The sequence below is a fragment of the Papaver somniferum genome, chromosome 2, assembly GCF_003573695.1.
Source record: "Papaver somniferum cultivar HN1 chromosome 2, ASM357369v1, whole genome shotgun sequence".
Lineage (NCBI taxonomy): Eukaryota > Viridiplantae > Streptophyta > Magnoliopsida > Ranunculales > Papaveraceae > Papaver > Papaver somniferum.
This window is the reverse complement of record NC_039359.1, coordinates 148,605,851-148,618,900: the sequence shown is the minus strand read 5'-3', so window position 1 is coordinate 148,618,900 and position 13,050 is coordinate 148,605,851. Positions and strand designations below refer to the sequence as shown.

The 13,050-nt window shown below is 36.1% G+C and overlaps 1 long non-coding RNA gene across 5 annotated transcripts; it reads left to right on the top strand.

The window, feature by feature from the left end:
- The first annotated feature begins 7,388 nt into the window (after positions 1-7,388).
- LOC113349409 lies at positions 7,389-12,811 on the top strand. 5 transcript variants are annotated; one of them, XR_003360134.1, is made up of 7 exons: positions 7,389-8,085; positions 8,554-8,613; positions 8,960-9,004; positions 9,098-9,404; positions 9,886-10,316; positions 11,133-11,636; positions 12,414-12,809. It is a non-coding gene; the product is annotated as an uncharacterized LOC113349409 (long non-coding RNA). The 5 variants fall into 5 exon arrangements; XR_003360137.1 differs by having other exon boundaries at positions 9,247-9,404; positions 12,414-12,808; XR_003360135.1 differs by lacking the exon at positions 7,389-8,085 and adding an exon at positions 11,912-11,970 and having other exon boundaries at positions 8,134-8,613; positions 12,414-12,811.
- Positions 12,812-13,050: the final 239 nt, after the last annotated feature.

Genomic DNA, 13,050 nt, shown 5'->3' with positions numbered 1-13,050 from the left:
CAGCGCGTTTGGCGGAATCGGATTGCAAGGGAATCCGTCCAATTACCCCGAACCAATCGGACATCAAAAATTCAGAATTAGATTCCAGGGGAATCCAATTCCCTTAAAGTTCTTCTTTTCCTTTGCAGCGGTAACCGGATGGAAAAGAATTCAATTCCGGATGGAAAACACAGAAATGAAGCGAAATGACGATTTTATCCTTCAATTTTTTTTTTATCTCTTAAAATCCAACGAGATGGAAAATATAAACCCAGAGAAAGTGAGAGATGGATATCAGCATCGGCCATGGTTAGATGATTTCATCTTCTCTAATGTCCTAATGATTTCATCTACTACGATCAAACGTGTAAAGAAATTTCTCGAGTAGAAGCTACCAAAAATCTCTCGGTTTTTTCCCTCTCTATACTCATTGAAATCAAATAAATTCTAACCTAATTTCTCATTGGTATTGTATAGATTACCCAGCAATTGAAATAGTTCACAATGATTTGGATAATAATGTCAACCAAACAAAAAAATTAGAATCAGGAATCTCATTCCTAGGAATCCAATTCCAGGAACTTGATTACAGAGTAATCAAATTCTGAGACTCCCAATAACTTGAACCAAACAGGTTGTTAATGTATATTTACTGCAACTGGAAGAACATGTGTAGCTTACAGAAATTTGTATCCTCATGTTAATGTAAATTTTATACATTACAGACAAGCCAAAACTTAAAGAAATCTGTGTCGACATTATTTATCAGATTTTGGTTTCGTCTCTCATAAGTTGCACAGATTGTACATTTACTTTATGCATTTATGCATTTTCAATATATAATTATATGGTTGTTACTTGTGTTGCAGGGATTGTCACTTCACGCGAAGGAGTAGAACATGTTCAAAGCATTGATATCGAGTGCTTGTTTTAGGTTACAAATAAAATTTTCTTATTGAAATTAGGTTATTGCATAACTCAAAAATTTGTATCTTAAACAGTCACTATGTGTAGATGAAAATCAATTGTTAGATATTGAAACTAAACTAAGTTAGAGTCTTATTGAAATCTAGAGCCATTCATACGTACATGTGTAAATGAACATATAGTTGTTTCCTCCTCTTCCTTTATAAATTTCATAAATGTTGTTATTGTGTATCATTGAACATATCAATATGGTGGTACAAAATATGATTGATTGATTGATGGAATGATCCTGAGTAGTTGCAGGACAAAATAGAATGGGGGAAATGTTCTGACCAGGTCAACAAAGACCTACTTTCTATTTATTTTTTTGCAAAAAATTAGCAACAACCAAAAATCTGTTGCTAAATTTGTACCACATTTATGAAAGTCAGACTTCTTTGACTTAGTCAAGCATTTTCGCAATTGCAGTAAAATTTTTGCAACAACTAAAATCTGTTGCTAATTTTTACCGCGATTTTTTTTGGGTCAGTCTCCGTTGATTTAGTGAAGAATTCGCAACTACAATGTGGTCGTTGCTAAAAATTTTGAGTCGCAACAGCTTAAAACGTTTGCGACCTGAAATCAGCAACAACTACATTTTTTTACGAGAATTCACGTTGGGTCGTTTCGCAACATCCGAGTGCAGTTGGGACCTCGATTTTCAACAACGGGAGCCAGTTGCAAAACTCCATTTTTGGTGTAGTGATACCATACATAGGCATGCACCAATTGTGAATTAGGCATGGCCAGGAAAAGAAGCTAACTGGTATGCAAATTAGGGGATCTTTCATAAGCCGCTTGCATCACAAGGATGATGCAAGGTAAGGATGGCATGAGTCTGCTGCTTGTTGCACCCTTTCCACGATCAAGATCAGTGCATGCTTTCAGCTCATTTATAAAGCAAAGTAAGGAAGTTGGAAAAAAGTTTGCAATGACATGTGTGCAAGTCCAAGACACGCCCTATGCCTAGACATGACTTGGAAGCCAGCGATCCACGAGTACGTAGTGTAATATTACATATTTTTATAGTCTGAAGCCAACAACTCTGAGATAGAAGACTGAACAATAATTAATTTCACAGTTAGCAATTGAGATTGTAAAAAAGTTATCTCTGCCGATATGAAGAGAGAAAGAAGGATTTGTCCCAGTTGTTGCTGGTCCATCTGACTCACTAGCTTACCGTCCTGAGAAAGGATAACATAGTCTTGATTGGAAGTAGACTGAAGTGAAATGGACTTGCTTTCCGCTGACGGCAAAGAGATCTCCGCGAATCAGACCCAGTGTCCAGGTGCGGAGATAATACATAAAATACAGTCCATCTCATGGGGCACTACTCACCGCGATCGACTAACATTCCTGAATCGGATACTTCAATCGGCGTTCTTCTTGTTCTCGTTTTCAGGTTGTCTTCTTTTCGAGTCCAGTTATATAACAAGAAATACTCTCGGTGACAGAGCAGTCTCATGACTAAGATTGGGCAGTTGCTTATTTTGTTTGGATGGCTTCGACGTCTAATAATTGTATAAATTTTTCCTCCAAAATCCAGTTATGCCTAATTGCACGTCCCCAAAATACTTTTACCTCTCCATGTCAAGAATTTTGCTCAGTCGTAGTATTTACCCAATAACAGTGATCGCATGAAATACTTTAGAACATACAAGTTGAGTCTCAATATAAAAAGCTAATGAACAAAAAACACCTTAACCGACGAGAGTCGCTTTCCCTTTACAAACTGGTTCATTCTAGCTATTTCAAAACCCAAACTCAAATAATCATTATTCTCGGCTAAATATCTGTTTCACCGGCTCTTCAGATACATTTAGGATTTGTTTGCCAGATTTGTGTCATAGTATAAATAACTATAACGATTATGGTGTTGTTATTTTGGGATTTATGCTCTAACTAACTATGGTGTTTGATAGGTGTCTAAATCACCCAATTTTAGTAATGATTTCTTTCACTATTCTTATTGATTTTCTTGTAAAATTGTATATTACCTTTCTTTTTATTTTCTCTTAGGTACAATGGATTGGAGCTCATGAAAGGAAGGAAAAGCATGAAAATGAGTCGCATTGAGAACTAGGAGGTCTGGAGGTAGGGCTGGCAATGGATAACCGATATCCGATATCCATTTCCGAAATCCGACATCCTATAGGATTTAATCCGACATATCGGATATCGGAATCCGTTATGCTATCGGATATTTCCTCTTAACGATATCGATATCGGAATAGGCTGTTTCCGTTAGGTTAATATCCGATATCCGATAGTCTAGGGGTGTACTTGTAATTTCCTACCCCTAGGTATATGTGTCGCATGTCGGGAGAGAATAACCCATTTCATTCATTCTACCAAAAGTCTGTTTTTTCTCATTCTCTAACAGTGATTCACTGGTTCGTGATTTGATCGAGAGAGGGGGACTGAGCGATCGATTTGATCGTGATTTGGTCGAGAATATTGATGATTAGAGACTCTCAATCAAGAAGTAAGTCATTGTTTGTGTTTTCTATTATTGTTTCGAAGTTTAGGTTTTTTTTCCCCAAATCGATTGCGTATTTAATTGTTTTTGTTGTCTATTATTGTTGCGAATAGCGGATTGTAGGTGGGTTTGATGTATATTTTGAATTATAAAATTGTATGATGTTTAATTTTGATTTTAGAGAGTTAGGGTTTGTGATGTTCTTCCCTAAATAAGAAATTAGGGTTTATAAGAAGAACTTAGAAGGGAAATAACTGTTTGAGTTTCTATTGGATTTATATGAATTTGAAATTCTTTGTTGTCTGGTATCAAAAAATCAAAGTATTTGAGAACTAATTTTGTTGATTGTTAGCAAGTTACAACAAAATGTAAATATCTAACAATACACTTTTTTTTGTTGATCCAAGGGTTAAAGCTTTTGTATCGTCTGGAGGATCATCTTCTTGGCACATATCAAGTAGGTTTTCTATCTGTTAGTTTTCTATCTGTAAAAGCAAGTTAATGCCTAATCGACTGTTTCGAATTTGAATCTTCCTTTTAGTTTAATTTTTTCATTTCTATGTTAATATGTCAACTGATTTCAAGAAATCTTTGTGAGATTTTGCCCCTGCTACTTTCATTTTTATACTATTTGGAATCACTATTTGTTTGTCTGCATCACTATTTGTTTTTCTTTTTAATTGATTGTTTCTGTTTAATCCTTTTTTATGTCAGAATGTCTCAAAGTGAAAAAGCATCCAATAGAGTTGGAACTCCAAGCTGCAGTCAATCAATTTCCAAACAGCCAGAACAAGAAGATCAAAGTGTTGCTTCAACAATTGCTTCAACAGCACCTTCTTCGAGTAATAAGAGATCATTAGCAGAAGTAGCAGATGAAAATCATCCACTTGTTATTGCTTTATTGAAGAAATTGCGCACAACAAGGTCACCTTCATGGGATGAATTCACTAGGAAAATCATTGTAGAGCCTGATAAAGATAACCCGGGTAAGGAAGTGGCTGTTCTTATGGGTGAATGTCATCATTGCAAAAAGTTGGTACCTGCTTGTAGTGAACAAGGAACTACCCGCTTGGCTCAACATCTAAGAATGTGTCCCCAGAAGCCTCAAAACAAGCCAGGCCAGATGAAGATTACCACTGCAGTTAAAAAAGCAGGTACTAACCAAGTTAAATTACTTAATTACAAGTATGATCCAATAGTTACTAGGAACTGCCTTGCTAAAATGATTGCTAAACATGATTACCCACTTAACATGGTTGAGCATTTCTATTTTAGAGATTTTGTTAAGTCTTTGAACCCTGCTGCGAGAATGCCATGTAGGAATACAAGTAAAGCTGATGTGTTGAGGTGTTATGCTGAAATGAAAGGTGAATTGCAATTACAGTTAGAGAATTTGACTTCCAAATGTAGTCTCACAACTGATATGTGGACTGCCAAACACACTAAAGACGGTTATTGTTGTGTTACATTCCATTTTATAGATGATGAGTGGAATTTGATTGCCAAAACCTTAGCTTACATTGTAGTGCCACCCCCGCATACAGGAGATGTTCTCTCAGATTTTATTAAAACTTTCACATTGGAATGGAACATTGATAGGAAGTTTTTTGCTTTGACTGCTGATAATGCTCCAGCTAATGGTGTTATGATGAGAAATCTTATTAAGTGGCTAGATGGTAAGAATTGTTTGTTGCTTCAAGGAAAATTGTTTCACATGAGGTGTAGTAACCATATACTGCATTTGATTGTATTGTATGGCATGAAAGTAGCTGCTGTGTTTATAGAGGGTATTAGAGATTGTGTTAAGTATGTAAAGTCTTCACAAGCTAGGAAAGAGAAGTTTGAAACAGCATTGACACAATGTAGATTGTCTGGAGAAGTTAGTTTAGATGTGGACACAAGGTGGAACTCCACTTTTACGATGCTTAAGAATGCAATTAAACTGCGAGAAGTTTTTCATAGACTTAGTGAGTTCGATTCTGACTTCGATATTCTGCCATCAAGTGAGCAGTGGGACCAAGGAACAGAAATTTGTAATTGTTTAGAGGCTTTTAATAATATTTCAACTGAGTTTGCAGGGATTAAGTATCCAACTGCGAATCTTTATTACAATGGGGTATACAAAATTAACCAAAGCATCACAAGTTGGGAAGATAGTACTTTTGAGTATGTCAGGGAAATGGGGTTGAAAATGAGAGAAAAGTTTAATGCATACTGGAGTGAGAGTAACTTGATTATGAGCATTGGAGTGGTTTTAGATCCAAGATATAAGGCAAAATGGGTTAGGTTCACATATAAGATAATTTTTGGGGATAATGAACGTGCATCAGTTGAGTATGAGAAGTTCAGAATAGACTTGACCAAAATTTTCAAGGCATATGAATCTCAAAACAACACTTCAGCTCCTGCTTTCTTTAGAAACTCTGTCTCTCGCATGGATGTAAGAGGCCCAGGTACAACTAACCCAGATTATGCTACTTTTCTGTTGGAAAATGATGAATATGATGTTCAAAAATATGAGTTAGAGACGTACTTAGAAGAACCAATTCTTCCAACCGTGTCACCCCAAGATGAATACAATTTTGATATATTGAGTTGGTGGAAGCTAAGTGTCTCTAAGTACCCAATTCTATCAAAGATAGCAAGGGATGTGTTGGCTGTTCCGGTGACCAGTGTAGCATCAGAGTCCATGTTCAGCGATGGTGGAAGGGTTCTAACAACACACAGAGCTTCATTAAGTCCAGAATTAATCCAAGCACTTCTATGCTTAAGTGATTGGCTGCCAGGCTCCTTTGATGCAGGTAAATCTTCTTTTCCTTTGCTTAGTTCTTTTCCTTTGCTTTTCTGTGATGCATCATGTACCATTAGCTGATCGAACAACAATTGAATCTTTTATTTTCTGCAACAACCAAGGAAAGCATAACCATGAGCATGACCATGAGTAGCATGAGTATGGACAAACATGTCTTAATGCTTATACTCTTTTAACAGAATTCGTATACAAACACCAATTCCACTTGCTACTAATATTGATGCTATTGCTGTTAATTTGTATTTCAGAGCTTCTCTTTTGTTTCGTTTTTCCCCATTTCTGTCACATGAACACTCCGCAGAGACCAGTACTGGAACAACCAATAATATGAGAACCTAAATATACACTGCTTTGAATTCAGTTTTTGGTGTTACAATGTACAAGATGTCTCTCATGTTTAAGACTATTTGTTTTTTCTTTTCTAATTGATTGTTTGTGAATGCAGATATGGAAGTCATCGACTGAAGTTGATGCAACATGTAACCAGGCAGCCAAGGAAGATCATCAGTAGCAAGTTGTTTGACATTACAAGAAGACATGGTTTTTTCTTTTTTGCTGTTGTGTACTTTAGTTTGCAGACTGTTTGGTTGGGTGTTTGTAGTTTTTTTTTTTCATGTGTGATGTGACTGAGACACTGGAGTAGTGTTTGTGTGGATTTTCTGCCTTTCAGTTAAGTGAAACACTTGAAAATTCCGTTAAAATTTCAGCTTTTGCTTCTGTCCAACAAAACCGGATATTAACGGATAAAAATCCGATATCCGATAGGTTAACCTTAACCTTATCGAATTGGATTTTTGATATCCGTCGGATGTTATCGGATATCGGATATCCGATAACCCTTAACCTTAACCTTATCGGTATGGCCAATATCCGGCGGATATTTATCCATTGCCAGCCCTATCTGGAGGTGTTGCTGATTCTCGACAACTATGAACTCACAACTCAGGCCAATTGAGTCATGAGCTAGGTGGACTACAAGCAGTTGGGCTTGAAGATCGTGTTGTGAACCTACATGGGCTAGGCAGTCTATCAAGCCTGGGGATTGCACTTGTGTGCTACTACTGCTGGCATGTGCGTTTCAGAAGGATAGGAAATTAGGTTTCTTTAGAAACCAGTATGGCAACCAGTGAAGCAGATCGAATCCTCATCAGCTCAAGTCGTACTCGTAATAGAGCTTTTTTTTCTGCTCTTGTTCACGGCTATGGGTTTGATCGGTGTTTGTCAGGGAAGCCAACAAGGAAAGGCTGGTCAAATGTACAGTCTGGGTGAAGGTTTGAGCAAGGAAAGAGCTGTCTGGATCCTGGATTGTGGTGATGTTTTCAACAGATTTCAAGGCCGAGAAAGAGGAAGACAACCAAATGTTGCTGACCTGATTTTGTGAATGATAGTTTGGGTTTATGAGAGGAATTCAACAGCAACAAGAAGAAGGAGAAGATGTTGTGCTTTGGTGGTTTTGCAGCTCGAGTTTGGAGATGAACTGAGCTCAATTTCAGCTGAAATATGAAGCAGCTGTCATCGAATTTGTGTGGATTGTTTTACAGGGTTGAGTTGGATTCGTTGATAGAGAAAGAAAAGGGAATCAGTGGTGCAGAGATTGTTACAGACCGAGTTGTTTTTAGACTCGGAAACATGAGAAAATACAGGAAAGAAACTGATCTGTTACTGTTGATCTTTGGTGATGAACGGAGTGAATTAAAGAAGAGATTTTGAGCCCTGAAATGAATGGGTTTGTGTGAATGTGTATTGTCGCAGGGAAGGAGATGATTTGTGATCTTCAAAATGCAGCAAGAACTTTGTCCATCATTAGTCAGCAGAATACACAGCAAATTTTCGATTAAATGCCTGAGAGGTAAGTTCTTTACGATTCAAAGCTCAATCTAACTCCTTTAAAATTAAAATCCTACGCTCCTTGCACTCCACGGTGAACCCTGAACCGTCACCCTCACACAGAATTGCTTCATTTAACTTCTCCTCAAATAAGAGAAAAAAGAGAAATCACATACAAATTTCGGGCACAAAATATAAAACCCGAAAAAAAACCATACCAAATTCTTTCCTGTTTCGTTCGTAAAACATTAAAAAAAAAAAACAACAACAACGAACCCTAGAAACAAACCCTAGGATATGTTTTAATCCCGTTTGATTAGGTTTTCGTTGTCATCATCTCTATTTTGATTGATGTTATTAGGGTTCACTTTTTTATTAGGGCTTTGTGATCTGTATATCCATATCAAACATACCCATATCTGTACAACCCTATTCTCTGATTTCAGAACCGTAATATGATTAACTAACTCTTTCGTTTTATTTGTTACAGAGATTAACGTTGATTCACGGTTGAGTTTTTGTAGAAAGAAGAAATCCCATCGAGACCAAGGTAATATGAACCAAGTTTTGTGTTTAGGGTTTCAATTAAATCTTTGTCTACTGTTGATTCTTCGTCTCTTTTATTAACGATAACAATATGCTCCTAGGAGCAAAACCCTGCATTCCTAACGCTATTCTCATTCATCAATTTCTTTGATTTGTGTTTAGGGTATTTATTTTTCTCCTTCCGGAATCTTCACAACCCTAATCAAAATCGCGCCTATTTTTAAATTCTTCTTTTACTTATTGTTTTACAAACGATCTTTTGTTGTAGGTTATGATCTTTTATCATTTCTTTATTCTGTTCATTCTACTGCAAGTTTTGCTAATTATGTTCCTTTTCTTCGATTTTGTAGTTCTTTTTTTCATGGCCTGATGAAGACGGTTGGTGCAATTAAAAGGTAATATTGTTTCTTATGCTTTTATCGTAACTGAATTATACAATGATTCTGCAAGTTTTGTTAATCTACTTATTTAGCTCTCTTTTGCAACAGGATACTTTTTCGTATTGAGTGTAGAATGAAACCATTTCATTTGTGTATTCTTTGATTCATCTTCTTATCAGTAGAAGACACATTTTTGGCTGGTGACATTTATCATGGTTACTACTGCTAATCCTAGCTTCTTAATTGTTCACGGACAGAAGTAGTTGTCGGGAGAGTGATAAGTAATATATGGGTATTTGAAAAATGAAAAATGACTCAGAAAATTAGACTGAAGGGAGTGGTATTGATGGACTCATTGGGTTCCCTGGATTTAGACTTGGCAGCAATCAAAAGAGCTTTGATGATATCTTCATTGGTGAGCTTTTACTATCTTCATAGCATTTACTGTCCCCAATAGTTTTGATTTGTTGGGCTTACTTTTTGGTGACATGTTTATTAAATGTTACACTAATAAAATTCTGGATATTGTTGCATCATTATCTATAGTATTTTCTTACTCTTTGTAAAGCCCGCAATTCTTTTGAGTAATTCTGGATAGATACGATCCTTGGGTGAAGTTTGATGCAATTTTGGAAATTGATAAAATTTGCTTGAGTAATTATGATGCTGGATAACCCTGATTTTTAGTTAATACACACGTTGTGCCTACCCAGATTCAACCACCAAATGTTTTTGATTTGAAATTCAAGTTTCAAGAATTATATATTGCTGAATGGTTATGGCTATCTGTCTTTTTTACATCTATTATTGTGAAATTGTGAACTATTCTATATTCATTATTGTAGGTTCAGTTATATTTCGGTGCTAAGTTCTTCTTTGTATTTTTCGCTTTACAGAAATTCTTGGTTCCGGTCTTTCGCAGTGTACGGGTTTACTAAGTGGTGCTTACAACTCCACGAACCAGAAGTGTTATACCGGAGATCTATGTTTGGTAAAACCCCTGTGCTTTACATGTTTTTGTGCAAGAACATGCTGAGATAGGAGTGGCCAGCTTTGAACAATTGATTCTATTATTAATTTCGGCTGTACCTCAACGTTTCTTCATACTCCAACAAGCCTAAGCAAAACACCATTGGAAACCGTTAAACCTGTCTCCTCCCTCTCTTTCAGAAATAGGACAACAAAGGTTGGGTCTCAATTAAAACTTTCCAATCTCTTCTGTAATTCTAATAATTCAACACTTGGGGTTTCAAAATTCATCCCCTTTGCTGCCCATGAAGAGGTTATGGAAACCACTGAGGTAGAAGAAGAAGAAGCTGAGACACAGGTATAGTTACAGAATTGTGGACTGATTTTGTCTCAGTTTAGTTTTTTACTTTTTCTGAAGGTTAATAATAGAAGAACTTCGTTTAAATGATTTATTCACTGGTGGGTTCTTATGTTAAAAATTAGTGTCCTTAGAATTGTGTAATAAGCCCAATTCATGGATTTCACACCTTTTGTTTTCCTCCACTGTATCCCAATTCCCTACAGTTGTAAGTATTCTAAACTTAGAGATTAAAGGATGATAAACAAAACTAACACCAGGGACATCAAAAAGAAAGAAACTTTAGCATTTTAATTAGACTATCAATGTTGTATTATGTATCTTTGCTCGGGGATACTGAGTGTGTATGTTACCTGTAGGTATTTGCCATTACATGGAAATTACATAAGGTAGTATTGAATGCGAGTATGAATGATCAATTAATTTTATTTGTACTAGAAGAAAACTAGCTTATGAGTTAGGAGGGTAGTTTCATTTCGTAGCAAGAATGGTTTTTATATAATCAGAATGAGGCATTTCGTGTGATAGATAGCAATGGGGATTAATATATAATCTTGAATATCTTTCTGATATATTGTTGATAGTTTATTGGAGGTACTAATCAGGTTTTGAGTTAGGTATGTTTGTTTAATTTATGAAGTATGATTCGTGAAGTTAGTAATGTTAATATGCTTGTGTTTTTATTTTCGCATAATGATCTAGGCCATTGTGATGTAAGTGGTTAGAATTTTGACAGCTCAGGACAGTGTTCTCATCCACTGCATGGTCTTTATTTGAGTTTTGCTTCTTTGTTTAAAATAAACTCTATTTGAACAGGAAGATGGTGAGGATGATGCTCCCTTGGAAGAGTTAATTGATGATGCTGAAGAAAAATCAACCTTAGTCATCATGGCATCACTGCAGTCATATAAAGAAGCTCTGGCAAACAATGATGAGTCTACGGTTTCTGAAATATAAGCTTTCCTCCAATCCATTGAAGTAGAGGAAGTGTCTCTTGCAAATGAAGTGAAAACCTTGACTGAAGAACTTCCTTCTATGAAGGACCGGACTCTTAGAATTGGTGCAGATTTTGATAATTTCAGGAAGAGAACAGAGAGAGAACGACTATCACTTGTGACAAATGTACAAGGGGAGGTGGTCAAGAGTTTTTTGTCTGTCATGGATAATTTTGAGAGAGCTAAATCTCAAATTAAGGCAGAGACTGAAGGAGAGGAGAAGATCAACAATAGCTACCAGAGCATTTATAAGCAGTTCCTCGAGGTTCTGGGATCCCTTGGTGTTGTATCCGTGGAGACAGTTGGGCATCCATTTGATCCGTTGGTGAGTTTCTGCTTTAATTAATTTATTTTTAGTTTGATTTGAATTTTGAAAGTATACTTTGATTGAAAATTTGGTAGTACGTTTCTTCCAAAGATGAGACTTCCAGCTGAGAATATGCTTCATCATTTTTAGCCATTTTCTGGCCAAGAGTTCACCTATATTATTAAATAAGACTAACAAGTCTAGGATTGCAAAGATAGGTAGAATGGACCGCTCCTAACATGTATTTATGTTCGTTATGATTAGTGACGGGTTTTATTTAAAACCTGTACCAGGTCTTGATCTGGGCATTCAAGGATTACTTTAAGGACCGAGGTGTTTAAATAGTTCACTGGTAGCTTCGCATATGACGATGATGCTGGTGTATTTGTACTTCTTTTTTACTCACCTAGCCCACTTTATATATTTAGCATGTGCAGCTGCCTTTGTCTTCAATGTAACTTCAGACCTTACAGTATGGTAGCTCTATTAATTTGCTTGAGATGCATTTACTGTCTTGAAATGAATATGATATAATTAACATATAACCAGTGGAGATGTAGAACATATAAGTAGTTATGAAGCTCTTCGGCATACAGGAAATTGGCATTTGTTGTAAATTTAAACAACTTTTTTTTTTTGTTATGAATGCAGTGATCTTCAAATAGTATGAAAAATTAGTTTATTGGTATAATAGAGTAGATGACATTTATGGAAAGCTACAAGTGCTTGACTAAGAAACAATGACTAGGGACTGCATTGTTTCCAAGTTGGTCATTGTTATTGTATGTATTACAGGTCTTTGCTCCTTTGGTAAAGATCATAAGCGCGATATGTACTAGAAGTTTGTCACACCTGCTACTAGAAATGATCTTGATACTGGTACGATCGTCTACAGGAACTGAAAGTCCTAGCCATGGCAGTGAGAAGAATACGACCGCGGGTATCGGAGTTGGATTTTAGTTCTACGGCTTTAATGATAAATTTTACCACGTCGTCTTTGATCCTACACTCATCCACTGAACATCCTTATGTGAGTATCTAAGAATTTGAGAAGTTTGTTTTTTGGACATGAGATGCGAATGTAACAAGATGCAGTGAGAACAATAATGGAGTAGCTGTAGTATTTGAGAATTGTATAAGATCGTAATTGTTGTTATGGATACAGAATATGTTGAAATTAAGTTCTTTTGTTAGATGCTATAATTTTTGCTTGGTCATTTTCCAAATTTTAAACAGATTGGCAAGCATAGTTACAGATGCATTAGCATTGCATAATGTCACGATCTTTTGTTTTATTTGCATTCTTTTGCAGAGTCAAAGTGTCAATCTTCCAGCAACATTCAAATGAGATAAAAATGAAAAAAAAATTGAGGCATTGAAGGCTTGGGTGTTGTGTTTGAAGGGAACTTAGTTCACAGTTTGTTTTTTTGAA